At 32.9% G+C, this 20,926-nt stretch overlaps 1 protein-coding gene across 1 annotated transcript in view; it reads right to left on the reverse strand.

Moving 5' to 3' along the window:
• LOC128553837 (3-[(3aS,4S,7aS)-7a-methyl-1,5-dioxo-octahydro-1H-inden-4-yl]propanoyl:CoA ligase-like) overlaps nt 1-20,037 on the reverse strand; it is a 61,033-nt gene extending 40,996 nt beyond the window's left edge. The window contains exon 1 of the mRNA XM_053535022.1: nt 19,917-20,037. The gene's annotated coding sequence lies outside the window, so the exon portion shown is untranslated. The remainder of the gene's footprint in view (nt 1-19,916) is intronic.
• Nucleotides 20,038-20,926: the final 889 nt, after the last annotated feature.

The following is a 20,926-nucleotide window of genomic DNA, read 5'->3' on the forward strand; positions in this document are numbered from 1 at the left end:
AAAAGAAATACGAGCCATAAATAAAGACTCAAAACCCGCAAACTCGCTGGGAAATTATAAAAAGTACAATTAGAAATGAAACAATTAAATACTCAATATATAAAAGGAAAAAGGAGAAGGAATTAGAAAATAATCTTTTAAAAGAGATAAAAAGATTAGAAAGTAAATTAAATAAAAACTTAATGACGAAACATCCAGAAAACTGAATCTAAAGAAAACAGAGCTGGAAGAGTATTATGATGACAAAATTAACGGCATCATAACAAGAGTTAAAAGTAATAAAATAGATAACTCGGAAAGAAATATCAAGTTATCTTAAAAATTTAGAAACAAAAAGGGCAGAAAGTAAAATTATAAAACACCTTAATATAAATGGCACGAGTTTAACAAACCAAAATGAAATTTTGAAAGAACAAAAAAAGTATTACGAAAGTCTCTATAAGGAAAAAGACAAAACAGAATCAGTGTATAACTTTTACGATGAAACTAAAATACCAAAATTAGTAGAAAATGAAAGCCAGTTATGTGAAGGGGAAATTACTGAGGAAGAATGTAAGATAGCAATAAAAGATATGAAAAATGGTAAAAGCCCAGGGTCTGACTGAATAAATATAGAATTTAATAAGATATTTTGGAAAGAAATAAAAATGGACATGATAAATTCCTTTAATTATTCTCTTGAAATAGGTTTCATTAGCCGGCTTCAGGCACAGAGTTTAATAACTTTGTTACCAAAACCAAATAAAGATTTATCTTTCGTTCCAAATTGGAGACCAATAAGTTTATTAAATGTAGACTACAAAATCATAACCAAAGTAATCGCAAATAGAATAAAAAAGATTTTAGATAAATTGATTGACAATAGCCAGACTGGCTTTATTAAAGGTAGGTATATAGGAGAAAATATAAGACTCTTGTATGATGTTATTGAAAACTCTGAATATAACGATTCTCCTGGCTTTCTTTTCTTTGCAGACTTCGAAAAAGCTTTTGACAACCTTAACTACAACTTTATACAGAAAACATAAGACCTATTTAATTTTGGCCCAACTCTTAAGAATTGGGTTAAATTGTTTTATAATAAGCCATCAAGCTGTGTTTTGTATAACGGATTTTTATCAGATATGTTTTACATTAGACGAGGAGTTCGTCAAGGATGCCCTTTATCCCTTTATATTTTGATTTAGCGATAGAATTACTATCAATAGCAATTCGAGAAAATCAGAATATCAAAGGTATTAAAATGCTTGATATCCTCATTTCATGGAGCAAAATAAATTTCAACAAAAGTCCACAAAACATAACAATGCAAATAATTTGAAATAATTCGCTTATTAAAAATAATAAATCAATAATAAACTTCCCTTTATGGATAAAGAAAAACATAATTTATATTAAATATATCTACGGCGCGGAAACTAAACAGTTCAAAACATTTGATATACTAAGAAACGAATATTATATACCTAACTCAGAAATTTTAAACTATCATAGATTAATTGCACCAATTCCAAAAGAATGGAAAATGAAATTAGGAACAATTGATATAAACGATACAACAGATGAAATAAACTTATATAGATTATTAGAAACAACAAAATCCTGTTACTTGAATAAAAACCTAACTAAAATTTAAAAAAAAAAACTATCAGAGGAAAAAACAAAATCTCAAATTAAATGGGAATTATTCTTGCCGGAAAATCAGTTCTGTTGGAAAGATATATTCAAAAATTCTATTACTTGTTGCAAAGATAACAGTTTACAAAACTTCCATTTTAATTTTCTTCATAGAAAAACTTCAAAAAATAAATTTTTATTTAAATGCAATTTTACAGAATCGAGCCTGTGTGACTTTTGTAATATGGAAGTTGAAAGTATGAAACACTTGTTCTGTAACTGTACAAAGATTCAGAAAGTTTGGAACCAAATTTTCAAATGGTTGAACGATTGTGATATTCAGGTACAACAGAATAAGTTCCTGACATTCTTTCACTCAAAAACAAGGTCATCTCATATATTCTCATGCTCTCAAAATACTTTATATACAAATGTAAAATAAAGAAATTAGTACCAGAAATAACTAATTTTAAACAAAAGCTGATTAATAGATTAAAACTAGAAAAATATACAGCGTTCCGTAAAGATCGTCTTGATAATTTCAATAACGACTGGAAATGTTTCCTCCCTTTACTTTAAACAACAAAATCTACATACCACGGTAGTCTTCTTACTTTTCTTTTTTTTTGTTCTTTTTTTTCTTCTCTCACCTGTACATGTTAAAAATAGTACAAGATATTTCTATATTATTGAAATGTAATGTAAACATAAATCTCGAGGAGCGATCAACATATCATCTCGAGCGATCAACATATTATCTTGAGCGATCAACATTTTATCTCGAGCGATCAACATATTATCTTGAGCGATCAACATATTATCTTGAGCAATCAACATCTTATCTTATATCGAGCGATCAACATATTATCTTGAGCGATCAACATATTATCCCGAGCGATCAACATCTTATCCCGAACGATCAACATATTATTTTGAGCGATCAACATTTTATCTCGAGCGATCAGCATATTATCTCGAGCGATCAACATCTTATTTCGTGCGCACGACATCTTATCTCGAGCAATCAACATCTTATCTCGTGCGCACGACATCTTATCTTGAGCGACATCTTATCTCGTGCGCACGACATCTAACCAAATTTTATATGCAGACTTACTACTTATTAACCAAACGTACCATGATATTTATGGTTCATTTATTAACAGCAATTATATTTACCCTTTGTAAAAATATATGGAATAAAAATGTTTTAAAAGTATCTAAGATTAAAAAGACAGATTACCTATTACCGGCGTTTCAGAAAATGAAGACAACAATAGAATACAAATGAAATTTATAAAATATGATACATAAAATAAGGTAAAAATCAAACGGCTATCGATAACATTACAATAGATTAAATTTAAACAAGAGGGCCAAGATGGCCCTAGGTCGTTCACCTGAGAAACACACCATAACACAACATATTCAACAGTGTAAACATGTTTGACCTAGTGATTTGAAAAAAATATTTTGACCAATTATCATTAAAATTGGAGCAAAAATCTTGAGTATAAGTAAGTATTTTCTTTGATTTGACCTAGTGACATAGCGTTTATCAAATAACCCATATTCAAACTTGATCTAGATTTCATCAAGCTTATCATTCTGACCATATTTCATGAAAATACAACCTCAATAGCATTCACAATGTTTTTCTTTGATTTGACCTAGTGACCAAGTTTTTTTGAACCCAGACTATCAATTTTCGAACTTGACCTTAATTTCATCAAGTCAACAATTCTGAACAGGTTTTATGAAAATCCAATGTAAAATGCAGCCACTATTGCATACACAATGTTTTTCCTTGATCTGACCTAGTGACCTAGTTTTTAAAAACAGATAATCCATATTCGAACTTGACCTAGATTTTATCAAGGCTATTATTCTGACCACATTTCATGATCAGTTGAAAAGAAATTAGCCTCTATCGCATACACAAGATTTTCCTTTGATTTAACCTAGTGACCTACTTTTTGACTCAGATAATCCATATTCAAACTTTACCTAGATTTCATGAAGGCAATCATTCTCACCACATTTCATGAAGATCAAATCAAAAATACTGCCTCTATTTCATACAGAAGGATTTTCTTTGATTTGACCTCATGACCTTTTTTTGATCCAAGATGACCTATAATCAAGCTTATCGTAGATTTTGTCAAGGTAATAATTCTGACTTAATTTCCAAATTTCATGAAGATCAATTGAGAAATACAGCCTCTATCGCATACACAAGGTTTTCTTTGATTTGACCTAGCGACATTCTTTTTAATTCAAGATAACCTATATTCAAATTTTACCTAGATTTTGTCAAGGCAATCATTCTGACTTAATTTCAGGCAGATCAATTGAAAACTATAGCCTCTATCGCATACACAAATTTTTTCTTTGATCTGACTTTGTGACAGGAAAGGCCGTACCGGCGACAGTAACCATCAGAACAAATCAACACCCTTTACAATATTTACAAATTTATTTACAAAAGATGATTATTAACAATGAATAGATGATATGAAAAGAAGAAAAAAAAAGTGATTATAAGAAAGAAAAAAAAAGAAAGTTCAGCATCTCTAGATACAAAAGTTCTTATAGTTCCATTCTAATCTGACGTGACACAGTTCTTTAATTCAATTGTGAACTTTAAGTAGCACAAACAATATATGACAACATATCTTCTAATCCAGTCCCTTTAAACCGTGAATACGTTGATTCCGTATTGGCTCCCTATGGTGGTAGGTGATTGCATCCCTGAGCTGACTTCAGAGGATAACAAAAATCATCGTCTTTGCGGTTTACGGCACAACCATGGGACGAAAGCTCTGCGCTGGGAATATCACATCCAGGCGAGTGAAGACAAGTGAACCTCGGGCATTGTACTTCCGGGTTATGACATCACCAGGTAAAATCGTCTGGCGGAAGAAGCTAAAATATATAACATATGATAAGCACCATAGCAAAACAAATAAGTCAGGGCATATAACTGCTCCTTTGGGTACACCATACCTCCGTAGGCTCCCATAAATAATACGTGCTACTTATACAAAATATATGTGCTTCTAAGTTCATACGTCACGTGATTAAAATACGTCACTAATTACTTCCATTATTACAAAATTACTTACTTAAAAGACTAAAGTCAAAGTATGAAAAAGATATGAAAAGTTTATGAGGAAACATTATAGTAATGAAAATGATAAACTGCAGCCATTATTTACAACTACAAATTAACAAAATTCAATGTAAATCAAACGTTATATGATAGTTGGCATCTATATAATATCTAATGCCATACACTAAAACGGACATTGTATGTGTATGCAATAGACTGGCACCCAATTACAAATTACAATAATATATTACATACATGGTACTAGACTTGCCATATAGATTTAAACATAACAATACAATGCAGTAATGGCGTTCCATAATTAACAAAATGTTTGACATAAGTTTTTGAAACAGTGCTTTACAATTATCACGATACAAATTTCAGTATAAATCTAACATCTTATATAAACGAAACGTTTAGACTCCTCTTTCTAAATAATTTACAAAAGTCTGAAAAATTTAATAAATTATCCTGACATACCGAAACTAGCCAAAATCACATGCCGAAAAGTAAATGTTACAGAATTCTGTAGAATGAACAAAAATTTACCAAATAAAAATCGTAATGCAAAAATCATGCAAAAATCATACAAAAATCTAACAAATAAATTTCTTACCTCGATCGAGCATAAATTTCTAGCAAGAAAATAATTCAGACATAGATTCGTCTATAATGTCGGAAGGTGGTGTGCGCAAGGCATATCTAGTCCAGTCTATTTAAAGGGTAATGTCCCGCCAAATACTAAATTTCATGGGATTCAAGGCTAAGCCGTGAGCTATGACTATTGTCATTTTCACGGGATTCACGATATAGCCGGGAAATCTGACTACTTTGGCGCGAATTTAAATTGACAATTTGAGGCCCATTATAGTGGTTTTGGGGATAAAAACACGAATTACTGAAGTTTATAAAATATCAACTTTCTTATTACTGAACAGAATTTAATGAAACTTATATGAAAATTTAAGTTATGAAATACAGAAAAACATGAGAGGTATTTTATGCGTGAAATCTGACATTTACCTCAATAACTCAAAAATTTACAAAAAGATGATGCAATACCTGCATTTACACTACAGATAAAATCAGGCCCGTATGTCAGTTTGTGACAAACCTAGTGACCTTATTTTTGATCCCAGATAATCCATATTCAAGCCTAACCTAGATTTTATCAATATAATTATTTTGACCAAATTTCATAATGATCAGTTAAAAAATTCAGCATTTTATCGCATACACACGGTTTTTCTTTGATTTGACCTAGTAACCTACTTTTTGTTCCAAGATAATCAATTTTCAAATTCGGTTAAGATTTCATTACGATTATCATTTTGACTTAATTTCAGGAAGATCAATTGAAAAATACAGCCTCTATCGCATATACAAGCTTTTCCTTTGACTTAACCTTGTGACCTAGTTTTTTTTTATCCCAGATGACTCATATTCATACTTGACAGAGATTTCATCCAGGCAATAATTCTGACCAAAATTCATAAACATTAATTGAAAAATACAGCCTCTATGACATACACAAGGTTTTTCTTGAATTTGACCTAGTGACCTAGTTTCGACCCCAGATGACTCATTTTCAAACTCGGCCTAGATTTCATCAAGGTAATTATTCTGATTAAAATTCATGAAGATTACTTGAAAAATGCAGCCTCTATCGCATACACAATGTTTTCCTTTGATTTGACCTAGTGACCTAATTTTTGACCTCAGATAATCCATTTTCAAACTCGGCCTAGATTTTATCAAGGTAATCATTCTGACCAAAATTCATGAAGATTAACTGAACAAGAGGCCCAAGATGGCCCTAGGTCGCTCACCTGAGAAACATATCATAACAGTGTAAACATGTTTGCCAGATGACACATATTTGAACTTGGCCTAGATTTCATCAAGGCAATCATTCTGACTAAATTTTACGAATATCCAGTGAAAAATGCATCCCCTATTGTATACACAAGGTTTTTCTTTAATTTGACCGGGTGACCTAGTTTTTGAACCTAGATGACCTATATTCAAACTCAACCTTGATTTCATCCAAACAAATACTGATCAAATGTCATGAAGATCCGGTGTAAAATGCAGCCCCTATTGCATACACAAGGTTTTTCTTTGATTTGATCTACTGACCTAGTTTTTGACCCAAGATGACCCACATTTGATCTTGGCCTAGATTTTATCAAGGAATCATTCTGACCAAAATTCATGAAAATCAACTGAAAAATACAGCATCTATGGCACACACAGAAATTTCTTTGATTTGACCTAGTGAGCTTTTGATCCCAGATGACCAATATTAGAAATCCTCCTGGATTTCATTAAGGTAAACATTCTGACTAAATTCTATAAATACCCAGTGTAATATGCAGCCCCTATTGCCTACACAAGGTTTTACTTTAATTTGACTGGGTGACCTTGTTTTTGACCCCAGACAAACATTCTCATCAACTTTCATAAAGATTCGATGTAAAATGCAGTTCCTATTGCATACACAAGTTTTTTCTTTGATATGACCTATTGACCTAGTTTTTGAGCCCAGATGACCGGTATTCAAACTTGACCTAAATTTCATCAAGGTAATCATTCTGACGAAAATTCATGAAGATCAGTTGAACAATACACAAGGTTTTTTTCTTTGATCTGACCTAGTGACCTAGTTTTTGACCGCAGATAACCTATTTTTCAACTTGACCTAGATTTTGTTAAGGCAATCATTCTGACTAAATTCCATGAAGATCAGTTGAAAAATCCAGCCTCTATCGCATACACAAGCTAAATGTTGACAGACGACAGACAGACAGACAACAGACAGAGGCCGGATATCAAGCGATTACAAAAACTCACGTGAGCATTGCTCAGGTGAGCTAAAATAACCTAAGTGATTTCGAACCCGTCGTAACGTGCGTGAAAGTCAGACATGTTACCTCTGCATTGCTAAGGTGAGCTAAAAATACTGCCTTTATCGCATACACAAGGTTTTTCTTTGATTTGACCCAGTGACCTAGTTTTTAATCCCAGATAACCCATGTTCAAACTCGGCCTAGATTTTATCAAGGTAATCATTCTGACTAAATTTCATGAAGATCAATTGAAAAATACAGCCTCTATCGCATACACAAGCTAAATGTTGACAGACGACAAACGACAGACGCCGGACATCGAGCGATCAGAAAAACTCAGCTGAGCATTGCTCAGGTGAGCTAAAAATGATCTAAATGATTTCAAACCCGTCGTAACGTGCGTGAAAGTCAGACATATTACCTTTATGCCACAGTGTCATCGGTTAACAACATGTGTTACTTTAGTAACAAGCAAGGAGGTTTCGTGAAACATGCCCCTGAAGTCCATTACCGTGACATATGCAAAATCATATTATCTAACATGAAATTGCTACTTTTGCCTAATTATTTTTATTCTACATGCTTAGTTTAAACATATTTATTCCCAAGAGTACATTACAGATTTGTACAATTACAGCAACATATTAACATGGTATTAAACAAGGATAAGAATGAAAGACAATGACTTATAGAATTCCATTCCTTAAGCGGACAATACGGTTTGTATGTAAATATAGGAGAGCGTAATTATACTCGAAGTGGGAATTCATGTTTATATCATATATAATAAAATAATAGTGACAATTAAAAACAATAGCTATAGAGAATATAGTATAGCGCTTAATCATAAAGAGTAAGGTAATTAGAAAGTGGAAGAACAGAGAAAGGTAGAGTGCATGCTTGAATAAAGCCACCAAGCAGCATAATTAAAGAAATAGCATTCTCATTAATGCACAAATTATATTTTATGTGTTCCCTTTTGTTTTAGATGCATCCTTTTAATCTATTTTCATTAGTGATTAGCAACTTAGCCTTAGGAGTCTTAATAGTCTTACTATGTAAATAGTAGTAAATGTGAGAGATTATCCATACTTCATAGTTATCAAGAACAATATTTTGTTTCTACTATTTGTCAGGTAATCATTAAAACAGAACCATAATGCTTAATTCAGTCACACACACCTATAAATATATATATCCACCAAAAGCCTTTTACTCATTCACCCACTCATACAACAAATCGTCGTTCACTATGATAACTATCATCGTATTCCTATATTTTAAAATTTGCTTAAAAGACTTTTTTATCCAAGTGTTGTATTTGTATAGCATCTATGATATACATGATTAGTCTCTTATAACTCATTAATGAGTGGCATAAATATCCGTCGGTCGGTCGGCCTCTCTATTTATATTGGTGCATTACTTAGACAACAAGACGGTTATTATTTTAAGATATTTCGAAAAGCAATCTTTATTAGGTTTAATTTTCGAGGCATACACATTTTACACTTATTATGATAAATGACATAGGTATGCGCAGGTATTTTAGTATAAGAGAACTTCAGCGCACATACTAGTGCGTGCTCACCTACTTGTATGAAAAATAAAACAGCATTTTCGCACATATTAAAAATAGCTATTACGCGCACGCGTAATAGTATAAAAACATCATGCGCACATATAACTTAGTACGTGGGCACGTACTAGTAAATCAATAGAGAGTTTGAGATTTCAACCTTCGCCTTCCCCTTCAACGTCTCTCATATACATGTATATTTTGGGTAAAATGTCACCGATATTCGTGTATTTTATTTATATCAGACGTTGCTACTAAAGTTTTCTTTGTAATATCAAGAAAGCTTAAGACTTCTCTTCATTACTATGTGAAATAAAAACCTTTGTTTAAGGATTTCTGCTTATGAAGTTATTTGATTATCCATATGTATAATTTTACTAAATTTGATGCGAAACACTTTCACTATGATAAGTATAAGAATAATGAAGTTTTGTATGGCTAATAATTTTAACTAAACTAGTAAATGTGAGAGATTATCCATACTTTATAGTTACCAAGAACAATATTTTGTTTCTACTATTTGTCAGGTAATCATTAAAACAGAACCATAATGCTTAATTCAGTCACACACACCTATAAATATATATATCCACCAAAAGTCTTTCACTCATTCGCCCACTCATACAACAAATCGTCGTTCACTATGATAACTATCATCGTATTCCTATATTTTAAAATTTATTTTAAAGACATTTTTATCCAAGTGTTGTATTTGTAAAGCATCTATGATATACATGATTAGTCTCTTATAACTCATTAATGAGTGGCATAAATAACCGTCGGTCGGTCGGCCTGTCTATTTAGATTGGTGCATTACTTAGACAACAAGACGGTTATTATTTTAAAATATTTCGAAAGCAATCTTTATTAGGTTTAATTTTCTAGGCATACACATTTCACACTGATTATGATAAATGACATAGGTATGCGCAGGTATTTTAGTATAAGAGAACTTCAGCGCACATACTAGTGCGTGCTCACCTACTTGTATGAAAAATAAAACAGCATTTTCGCACATATTAGAAATAGCTATTACGCGCACGCGTAATAGTATAAAAACATCATGCGCACATATAACTTATTACGTGGGCACGTATTAGTAAATCAATAGAGAGTAGGAGATTTCAATTTTCGCCTTCCCCTTCAACGTCTCTCGTATATATTTTGGGTAAAATGTCACCGATATGCGTGTATTTTATTTATATCAGACGTTGCTACTAAAGTTTTCCTTGTAATATCAAGTTAACTTAAGACTTCTCTTCATTACTACGTGAAATAGAAACCTTTGTTTAAGGATATCTGCTTATGGAGTTATTCGATTATCCATATGTATAATTTTACTAAATTTGATGCGAAACACATTTAATAAGTATAAGAATAATGAAGTTTTGTATGGCTAATAATTTTAACTAAACACATTGAATTGAACCTGGAAGTATGTAGTTATCAACTGATTTTGAGAAGCATTGAGATTTTGTTCAAACTGTAACTTGTACGGCATATTTGTGTCCCCTGGCGGTATTGATTATACTAGATGGGCCTTTTTTGTCGTATGAAGTGACGTTTTGAACGTCCGAAGATGTGATATCACGAAAGTCAAAACTTCAGTCTTTTTTCATCTACTCTGTCCCAGTACTCGGCAACAAAGACTGAAATTTGAATAGAAACATATGGCAGGACATTCATTGTACTTGAAAAATAATTACGCGCGAATATCATTTTGTGGAACATTCTATTTTCAGTTCCAGATAAAAACAACCCGTTTCAGTCTGACACTTCATACGATAGTTGCGTTTTAATTATAAGCATAAAATGGTACTAGTAAGACGGAAAATTCTTCTGAAGTATCTGACAATTTCAGATCTAAGATACATGCATGTACCCAGAGCCTGGAATAGGGACATTGTGTGTCAATCTCCCCTTTGATTCTTACATTTTACAAAGAAAATCGGTCTTGAAACCCGATGTGACCCCACCCAACTACCCCCACCCCTGAAATAGGTGACCCCCCCTCTTTAACATATGTGTCCCCCTAACCGAAATTCCTAGATCTGCACATGCTTTACTTATTTATTCCCCACATGTTATTTTGTGCGACTATTTCGTCCTCCACCGTACATTTCTTGCTTATTTCGCTACACACATGATTACATGGCACGATTATATTGTGCTGTCTGAGAGTTTGGAATTATACAGAATCATGATGATACATGATGCCAAAACGTATGATCATACGTTTTGTTTCAATGCTGTTGTTACATGTATTTATAACTTGTGTATATTGACTCAACACTTGTTATCAACATACCTTTTAAAATGTTAAACTTTCATCAGATGCATTGTTTATGAGTGTCTACAAGTAAAACGCGTCTTTTAATGGATTCGATGTACAAAGTACCAGTTCAAAGTAAAAAAAATGACTTTAAGAAAAGCTATGAAATACTAGTCAACAGCATGACGGATGGATCTGTCCTTTATATTCTATGGTCATGCCTTTTGTGTTTGCTTTATCGCACATATTTAACTTAATTTCAAAGTACTTCGACAAATACATTTTAAATAGTCGGTGTCTCATGTTTTTGTTTGAAAAATGTTTACTGCTTCATCTTTCAAGAACACCATCAACAATAAAATACGTTGATATGATTATCATTTTTATTTCCTCTAGTGTATGATTTACAATCGTGCATTGTATACTGACATCATTTATGTAAAATCTAAATGTTTGGAGTAACACCAACGAGTTTTTACATTGTTCACATTGTTTCGCTTTTTTATCGTAATCGCATCAATATCCATGCGATAATCATTTTAATTGAAATGTTTTTATTTAATTTTCATTTTTAAAACCTCTTGTAAAAGCCGTGCCCTTTTGGACAATTGATATCAAAATGCACGAAAAAAAAATAATAAATAAACGATCATAATTACGGATAAATTGAATAGGGCGGATTAACTGAAGTAAGGTTTATTCTAAAATTTGAAATCTCAAGGAATTTTAGACGAACTTCAACTTCATACGATAACTTTACAAGAGACGTTCAAGGGGAAGGCGAAGGTTGAAATCTCAAACTCATTAATATCTCATTATGTGTGCAAGTATTTATTAATACATGCGCAGATGCTTTTTAAACTATAGTACGTGCGCACGTATTAATATGTGCGCTGATGTTTATATGCCAATTACTGGTATGTTAATATGTGCGTACGTATTAGTATAAAACATCTTTTTCTGTTGTAGGTGCCTACACTCATTATACTATTGTACGTACAGTAATGCATGTGTTTTATAAATTCACAATAATTGAACTCGACTTGCAGAACAAAAGGTATTTTATACTCCACACACTAAATAATGCAAGACTTTGAAAAAATGAAACGTCAGTTGCTTGAAATGATACAATTAGCAAACAATGTTAGTTCAGATGGTAATATTCAGTCAAATCCTAGTACTGATAATAGTGATCTGGCTGTGTCAAAGTCACATGTAACTGTGAATTCCTCGCTACCCGAATATTCTACTACAGAGTTAGCACAAGTAATTGGTACTGACAAGGTTACAGTCGCACAAAGTGTAATTGCAACATCTGAATCAGATGGCACGGTGGGTGCTAATCCTGTCCATAGCTTTTGTAAGTTTTAACTGTGAATTCCTCGCTACCCGAATATTCTACTACAGAGTTAGCACAAGTAATTGGTATTGACAAGGTTACAGTCGCACAAAGTGTAATTGCAACATCTGAATCAGATGGCACGGTGGGTGCTAATCCTGTCCATAGTTTTTGTAAGTTTTAACGTAAATGATTCGTTACCGTCCCAGGCACAAATCTCTTCCTGTCTCCCAAAGGCCCCATCAGTATATGCTCAGACCACCAATGAACAACCCTTGATTCAGTTCGATCAGGTCTGCTTAAGTGCTGAGAACAACCTGTCCTTCGGTAATGCCAAACTTCCTGTCTGTGACTAATAAGGTAACTTACGCCAAAATTATTTCCGAAATCGGCACACGCTCAAATCCTATTCCTGCACGTGTATCCGGTAGAACATCCGGTTGCATGTATTGTACTTTGAATATTATATTAACTGTATATAAACGCATGTACTCTTCCTGTGTGGAGGTAATAAAGTTTTCAAACTATTCTATCTACCCTTTGCGCTGAATTACATAACACTACTCCTACCCCAGATAAAAAATATGCGTAATTCAATGGATTTTCTGATTCTCGTGATCAATACAAACTCATCTTTAACCTATTTAAGTAGAATTTAATCAAAAGAGGCCTTTACAACTATTAATGATTTCATTCAACGTTACAACTAAAATTATTTATCACGCAAGTTAATAATTATAATACATGAAAGCTCATGTATCGATTTACGTTACATTGTTAATATTTACAAAAATAAATTTAAAAAAAACCGACAGAATATAGTGAAAATACTTTATTAGAATTATCTCAGTCTTTTACGTTTAACAAGACTTAGTACCAGTATATAATTCCATCACATGCAGCTAATAGAACTGACGCAAATATAGGCCTACAATATAAATATATGCCATAAATATCTTATTAGTTAATATAGGTGAATTCTTAATGAAGCAGATTCGAACAACAGTCTTCAGAAAATAATCCTTGGGTAAACAGAACCTGGCCAACCTCGGCACAGTACGAAAAAAGCAAAACGTAGGTGAAAATGAGAAATATTCATTTTAACATAACTCGGAAAAAGTGCTAATATAACTTTTTTAAAATTCAGAAAGCCTTTATGTAATTATAACATCAAGTTCGAGTTAACATTATTTTATCTAACTTTATTACAAATTTTAAGTTTTTGGAAATGTTTCGATTGTTTGGAGAGTAGTCAGACACCCCGAGTTCGAATAAAGTGAATCCTCCAGAATAACTGCTGGAAAACAGCTACGGAGGCTGTTGCTTTGAAAAAGTTAATTTATTTAGCAACTTGGCTAGATAGAACACCATCCTTTGCAAAGAGGTTTTAGCTCTCCGGAGATGTTTGTACAAATGTTATCCTTGTATTTATAGACACATAACAGAAACATATTCATACACAATAATTTTTCCTAATATTAGAAACATAAAAAATACGAGCAAAGAAAACATTCCATGACATAAAAAAGAAAGATTTGTTTTGTTGTTTTTGGTTTAGCTCTGATTTTCTACGTTACTGCGGACAGTTAACCTAAAGTAGTAACCAGTGTTCCTGGATTCTGTATTCTCAACAAATAACTTCTATCTTCACCACATAAATCAGAGGTTGAGGACGAATGATTTCTGATACGTGCCTTCTATCGAATCGGCATGCCCTAGATCCATAGATCTGCGCTTCTGCTGAGCTAAGCGGATGGGGTAAAAGAAAGAAAGAAAGCAGCGGTTGTGACTGACACTCGCCCTAACTCAACGAAACCTCTCTTATATCATGAATACTGAACTTGTAGAAGTTATGATTTATTTCAAATAGCGTCTGTGGTATAAAATTTCAAAATAATGAACAATTTACTCTGACCCGTAAAACCAAATTCAGCCATCAAGTTATGCGAACGTATGCGTGGAGCGGGTAATTAACCCATAAGCCCATGACAACTTATCTTATGGTCAGATATTACTAGGGTGGTGAAGTAAGAAACGAAATAGTAAAAATGTAAGACCTTGGGATGTGCGTGCGTGCGTTTGTGCGTACTTAGGGAGGGTTAGGGATAATATTAAGAAAAACAAGAAACAAACAACCTTTACTCCCTTGGAGGGGCGGTTGAGTCTAGCGTCATACGTCTGAAATCACAACCTTTAGAATATTTGACTCTGTTGTATCATATTGATCAATGATATTGTACAATAATGATACTTTCTGTTTGTGTTTCAAGTGTGAAAACTCCGAACAATATAAACAATTGCGTATGCAATTATTCTTCATGTTAGCAGTGTTTTACAACGGAAAACATTATTAGTACTTTGAATAAATTGAAAAAAAAGCTTTATCATATAGAAAGTATTTTTAAAACGACTTTCAAAAATAACATGATTAGTAGTTTATGCAGTTGTCGTATTGGCGTACATTCTGCATTCACACCGTTTCTCAATGAAGTCGCCAATTTTACAGTTATAAGGACCTCTTTTGAAAGAAAAGCTCTCTTTCTCACGTTCCTTGATTCGTTTCACGCCAGTAGTGAACAACTGATGAGTGAGAATGTAAAATACTAAGATTTGAAAAGAGATATATCAGAAAAAACAGCCAAACTAAGCTATGTTGTTATTTGGGGGTAGGGGTAGTGTAACGTAATTTTACGCGAAAATGAATTCGGTGACCCCATAATATTTTTCCTTCAGTCGACATAAAATAAAATTTTCATGATCATGCTATTTTTTGTCAAAGTCTTTCGTTTGGGTTTTACATGTGACAAGATTAACGCGAACTTTTTATTTTAAACTAAACGTCATATTTGTCGCTCTGACGTCACTTTAACGTAAATATCGACTTCAACGTTAAAATGATCTCCACAAATTATACACCATTTCAAAGACATTTTTAAATGAAAATATGATGAGAAACAAGCAAATTGATACTTGTTTACTAAACAGAACGATTTAAGAAAACAGTCTGACGGACGTGAAATAATGGTTCATCAAAAATGGACGTCAATAGTCGTGTTCGAAGGTTTGTAGAGAAAAAAGTTATAGAAATATCAAAAAAGTAAAATACGCATTCTATGAGGAATATGCCGAATTTTATATTAAACAAAATTTTGAAACGGAAGCAAACAACTTCAAATTAGGTGCATTCCACCTTAAATACAGGTCAAGTTTAACTTTGAGGTCAGTAGGTCATAAGTCAACATCACAATGACCTGAAACAGTTAAACGGTTTCCGGATGATAACTTGAGAACAATTAGGCCTAGGCTAATGAAAATTTATAGGGAGGTTGGTCATGACCATCAGATGACTCCTAATGATTTTGAGATCGATAGGGTACAGATTAGGGTCACAGTGACCCGGAACAGTTAAACGGTTTTTGGACGATAACTACAGAACACTTGGAACTAGGATCACGAAACTTGATAGGGAGATTTGTCATGACCAGTGGATGACCCCTATTGATTTTGAGTTCAAAAGATCAAAGGTCAGAGTGACCCTGAACATTTTAACCGTTTTCGGGCTATAACTTGAGAACGCCTGGGCCGGGGATCATGGAACTTCATAGGGAGGTTGATTATGACCAGCTTATGATTTTGAGGTCAGGAGGTTAAAGTTCAAGCAAGTTCGGCTTTGATATTGGCTTAGTTCTGTGACAAGGCAGTATGGTGGGGGTAAAATTCGTCACTCCTGTGACAACTCGAGTTAAGGTAAGTTTCCTGTCCATGGTTAGCATTATGGTGGAGTCAGTACGTCACAGAGTTAGCATGCCACATAGTCTATCGTTGGTGGTTAGTATGTCACATTTAACATGTCACATAGTCTATCGTAGTGGCTTGGCATGTCACATGGTCTATTGTAGGGTTAGCCTGTAGCATAATTTATCGTAGGGCTATCATATCATATAGTCTACAATATGGTAAGTATGTCACATGGTTTATCCTATGATAAGCGTTTTATGTTGTCTGTCGTAGCGATAGCATGTCACATAGCCTATTGGAGGTTTAGCTTGTCACATAGTCTATTGAATCCTTGGGAACTTCTATCTACCGGTATTTGTTTCGTGCAATGTACAAAGTAAATACTTCGATTTGTCTAGCGAAAATGATCTCAATAAAAAAAGAAGACTGCGGTTTCTGGCCTCTGGGCCACTATGAAAGTATTAGCATACTTGAATAAAAAGTGTGTACCAGATTTTGACTGTTTATTTTTTTTTTAATTTATAGCCTATAATTATTCTACTGTCATTAGCATAGCTGAACTAGTTTTGTGTACACTTGCGTATGTATGAAAATAAATATCCCGAAAGTACGGCACACTTTATTTTAAGTACACATCAATTGAAATAGCACAACATTAAAACCGGCAACAAAAGATATTTAGTTATTAATAAGTTAGTACAGATACACAAATCAAAGTCAGAACTTCATTTAATATTACCAGAAATAACATAATAACAATATTATAAACACAAATCAGGTCCGGGTCCAGAAATATTTTATGTGGGTGTGTGTTGGGTATTTGAGGGAACAACCCCTCTAGGGGGATAACCCCTGAAAAACATTGAAATATAGGTATAAAATAGTAGCCAGTGATGCATTTTGTGTCTAAATTTTGAGGTTAGGGATACAAGAGGGGATACCTCCCTCCTATTATGGGGTTCTCTCCCCTGGAAAATTAAAAAAAGAATATGTAAGCTACGAAATAATGGCCTCTGTTGCATTTTTAGTTCTAGATTTTCAGAATTATTACTTTGCCAAAATAATTGGGTGCAATCCCGATGTGTATATGTCACTTCTTAGCCCACTGCGTTCTAGCCACCAAACGCTTAACCTGTCATATTAAGTGGGGTTTCCTAAACGTCCGGTAATTAATTTATTTATCAGTTAAGATATTGTATTAGCTACTATTTCAAAGTTAATTATTTGCTAAACTGAACGTACATCTGATCAATACGCTGCTACTCCTGAAGTGTTTTTTTTTTTTTTTTTTTTTTTTTTTTTTTTTTTTTTTTTTGTCGTTGTAATGTTACTGACCAAAAGAAGTTTCAAAGATAATGTAAAAGGTTGCTTTAGGAATTAGATACATACACTGAAAGTAATGAAAAATGATAGAAATTTCCTTTTAGAATGCTAATGGCATGTTCTTAACACGATACCAAAAATAAGACCTTCTGCAAACTACTATTTTATTCAACTATGCATTTTCATAGAAGATATTTTTTTAAAAATTGCGTCTTGTGTCTAAGAATATTTATTAAAGTAGTTATTTGTATAAATATAGATTGTTAGTTAAAACATCAACGGGACAAGTCAGGTAATTTATTTCTACATTTAAATCTTTTCACCAGTACTGAGTTTGTAACACGACCGCTTTTAGATCTAAAATAACATTAAAACATATTCTGAATCACTTTTAGGCTAATATTTGTTTGCATGAAAATGTTGTTGTCTTAGCCTAATCAAATCAATCCATAACACTAGAGCTTGTTTTATTCATAAAAACTACCTGACGCCTAGAAAAACCTTAGTCAGTTGTTGCAAAATAGCCTAGAATCTAATAAAATCTGCAACATCATTGGGAAGCATAGACTGCACCAAAGAAAAGTAATAACAGACTAGGTTTGTTTGAGTCTGTTTATCAGAAATAACGGAAAGTGCAACACCCCTTACGCCAACTAGAATCCTGTAACCGGAGAGCTAGACACTTCTAAAGCTGCATCGCTGATTATATTGCAAAAAATGTAAGCGAAAAATCACTTGAACCATTAGCACAGCAGACACATGTACAGTCAGCACATAATTGCTAATTTGTAGTAATGAATATCTGTCATTTTAATATAACTTGTACACGTTTGCCAACGGTGTTCCAAAGCAACTGTATCATCATTTTATACATAAAGCGAGACGTCGTCACTATTTTCGTCAGTGCTACCATGATGTACACAATGATTATGTCACTTGTCATATCTTAACAGTTTTTTTAGTTATTAACGGCGTGCAACAAGTGTCCAGTACAAACCTGTTCTCCGCAAGTCTAACTGTCAGCTTCCCCATATATATGAATCAGAGAGGGAAAACAAATGATTTCAGGCACAAAGTCTTAAACCAAATCGGTATAGAGAACATAGTTCGGATAATAACTCGCCAGAGTACCGAACTCACAACCCAACGATTCGTAGATCTGCGCTCTCCTTTTTAATCAAAAAGACGAGCTGCTGTAAAACGATATTCAGCATTTTCATGTTGTCCTTGAACATTAATTTCAAATTCTTATTGGACAATTCTTCCCAAGGAAAAAATTTCCTACAGGAAATCTTTCCTATAGGAAAGCATTCCCATGGGAAACATTTCCCTAGGGAACAATTTCCTTAAAGGAACGTATTCCCATGGGAAACTTTTCCCTAGGGAAGAATTTCCTATGGGATTACCAAAGGAATTCTTTCCCATGGAAAAACTATATAATTTTTTTAATCGGCATTTTTCCATGGAAAACGTAATATTTGAATAGCAAAATATCTACTAAAAAAATTAGAGTAGAATAGTGAAAGTTGTTGGTTGGTATATGGTAGGTATAGGGTATCATTCAGTGCCATTTCCAAGTTCAAAGACTTTGTAGAAGTTTTTACCAAATAGTGTCCGTTGCAAATTAAAATTGGCGGCCATTCATATAAAAAAGATGCAAAACTGCACTTTTTAAGCTTTAAACATGAGCAGTGATGTTAGAAATCAACTAACTGATACTCTAAAGGCATAACCCCCTTATCTGTATTCATTTTTTGACACAAAAATAATTCCCGAAAACTCTCCTTTAATAATAATAAAAAAAAAAAAATAAATAAAAACAATTCCGACCTACATACCCTAATGTTTTTGAGCATGTTACCGGAAACAAAGAATTTCTTTTTTAGGCCTAATACAAACTAAGTATCATAAGGCACTGCTTATGCCCCTGAAGACGGGTATATTAAAATCATACTGAAAACATAAAACTGTTTTAAAACACATTTAAACCTATGTCTGAATAAAGTAGTAAAGATATATATATAACCAACTGTCTTATGGTCAGTAATATTTAAATATTACAAAAATTAATTAAGTTTAAATTTTACCTTAAATATCAGATTCTTGGAAGTCAACTTGTTCTCAATCAAACATTATCACACTATAGCTATAACAATTAATGAATTGTGTGTAACACCTAAAAGGTAATTTACATCCTGTTCCTTCATAGTTCCACAGCAATGTGTTATCGCTTAGAACTGGTAGTATGTTATCAGAAATTATTAGACTCAGTTGTTAATACACACAAACATGTTTTTCATTTATCGTTAGGTACATTGTACATGTATAGATTTATTATGGGAAGGGCTGTAATGCTCATGTTTTAATAACTCATAGCCCAACCCTTTTGTAATTTGTTGTGTGTTAAAAATGTATGTAATATTTTGTGTAACATTGAAACAGAGAGCAATAAAATATGATTATACTTAACTATAGATTTATTAGATACTTGTAATTTCACAGTTCAATTTTTTATGCATACTTAATTGTACTTATATAAAACCTTGATGCAAAAAATGATTGAAATTTTAAAATGTCACAGTACTGTATTTCGTAGTTTAATTCGTCTTTTTTTAACACACTGAGATATTATAAATATTCTAGATACCTTTCATTAAATTGATTCCATTTGGATGACACACTGATTAAACTGTTAAAGCACCTCAAATAATGCATTTACAATCAAACCTGTAAGTAAATACAAAATAGGTAAAAACCAATGTCAAGTTTCAATTCAGAACACAAAAATATGCATGTGGTCTACATTTGAAGCCTGTAGCTTCAGAAATGTGGAAGTAGGTCACAAGGTCAATCTCAAGATCAAAACTCTGCATTCGTCCAAATTTGAAGGCTGTAGCCTGAGAAATGTGAAAGTAGGTCATTAGGTCAAATCAAGGTCAAATTTCATTTCGCAACACAAAATTATGCATGTGGTCCAAATTTGGAGTCTGTACCTTCAAAAATGTGAAAGTAATTCACAAGGTCAATGTCAAGGTCAAAGTTTGTTTAGGTACACAAACCTATGCATGTGGTCCAAATTCGAAGGCTGTAGCTACAG

The sequence above is a fragment of the Mercenaria mercenaria genome, unplaced genomic scaffold (genome assembly GCF_021730395.1).
Source record: "Mercenaria mercenaria strain notata unplaced genomic scaffold, MADL_Memer_1 contig_4375, whole genome shotgun sequence".
NCBI lineage: Eukaryota > Metazoa > Mollusca > Bivalvia > Venerida > Veneridae > Mercenaria > Mercenaria mercenaria.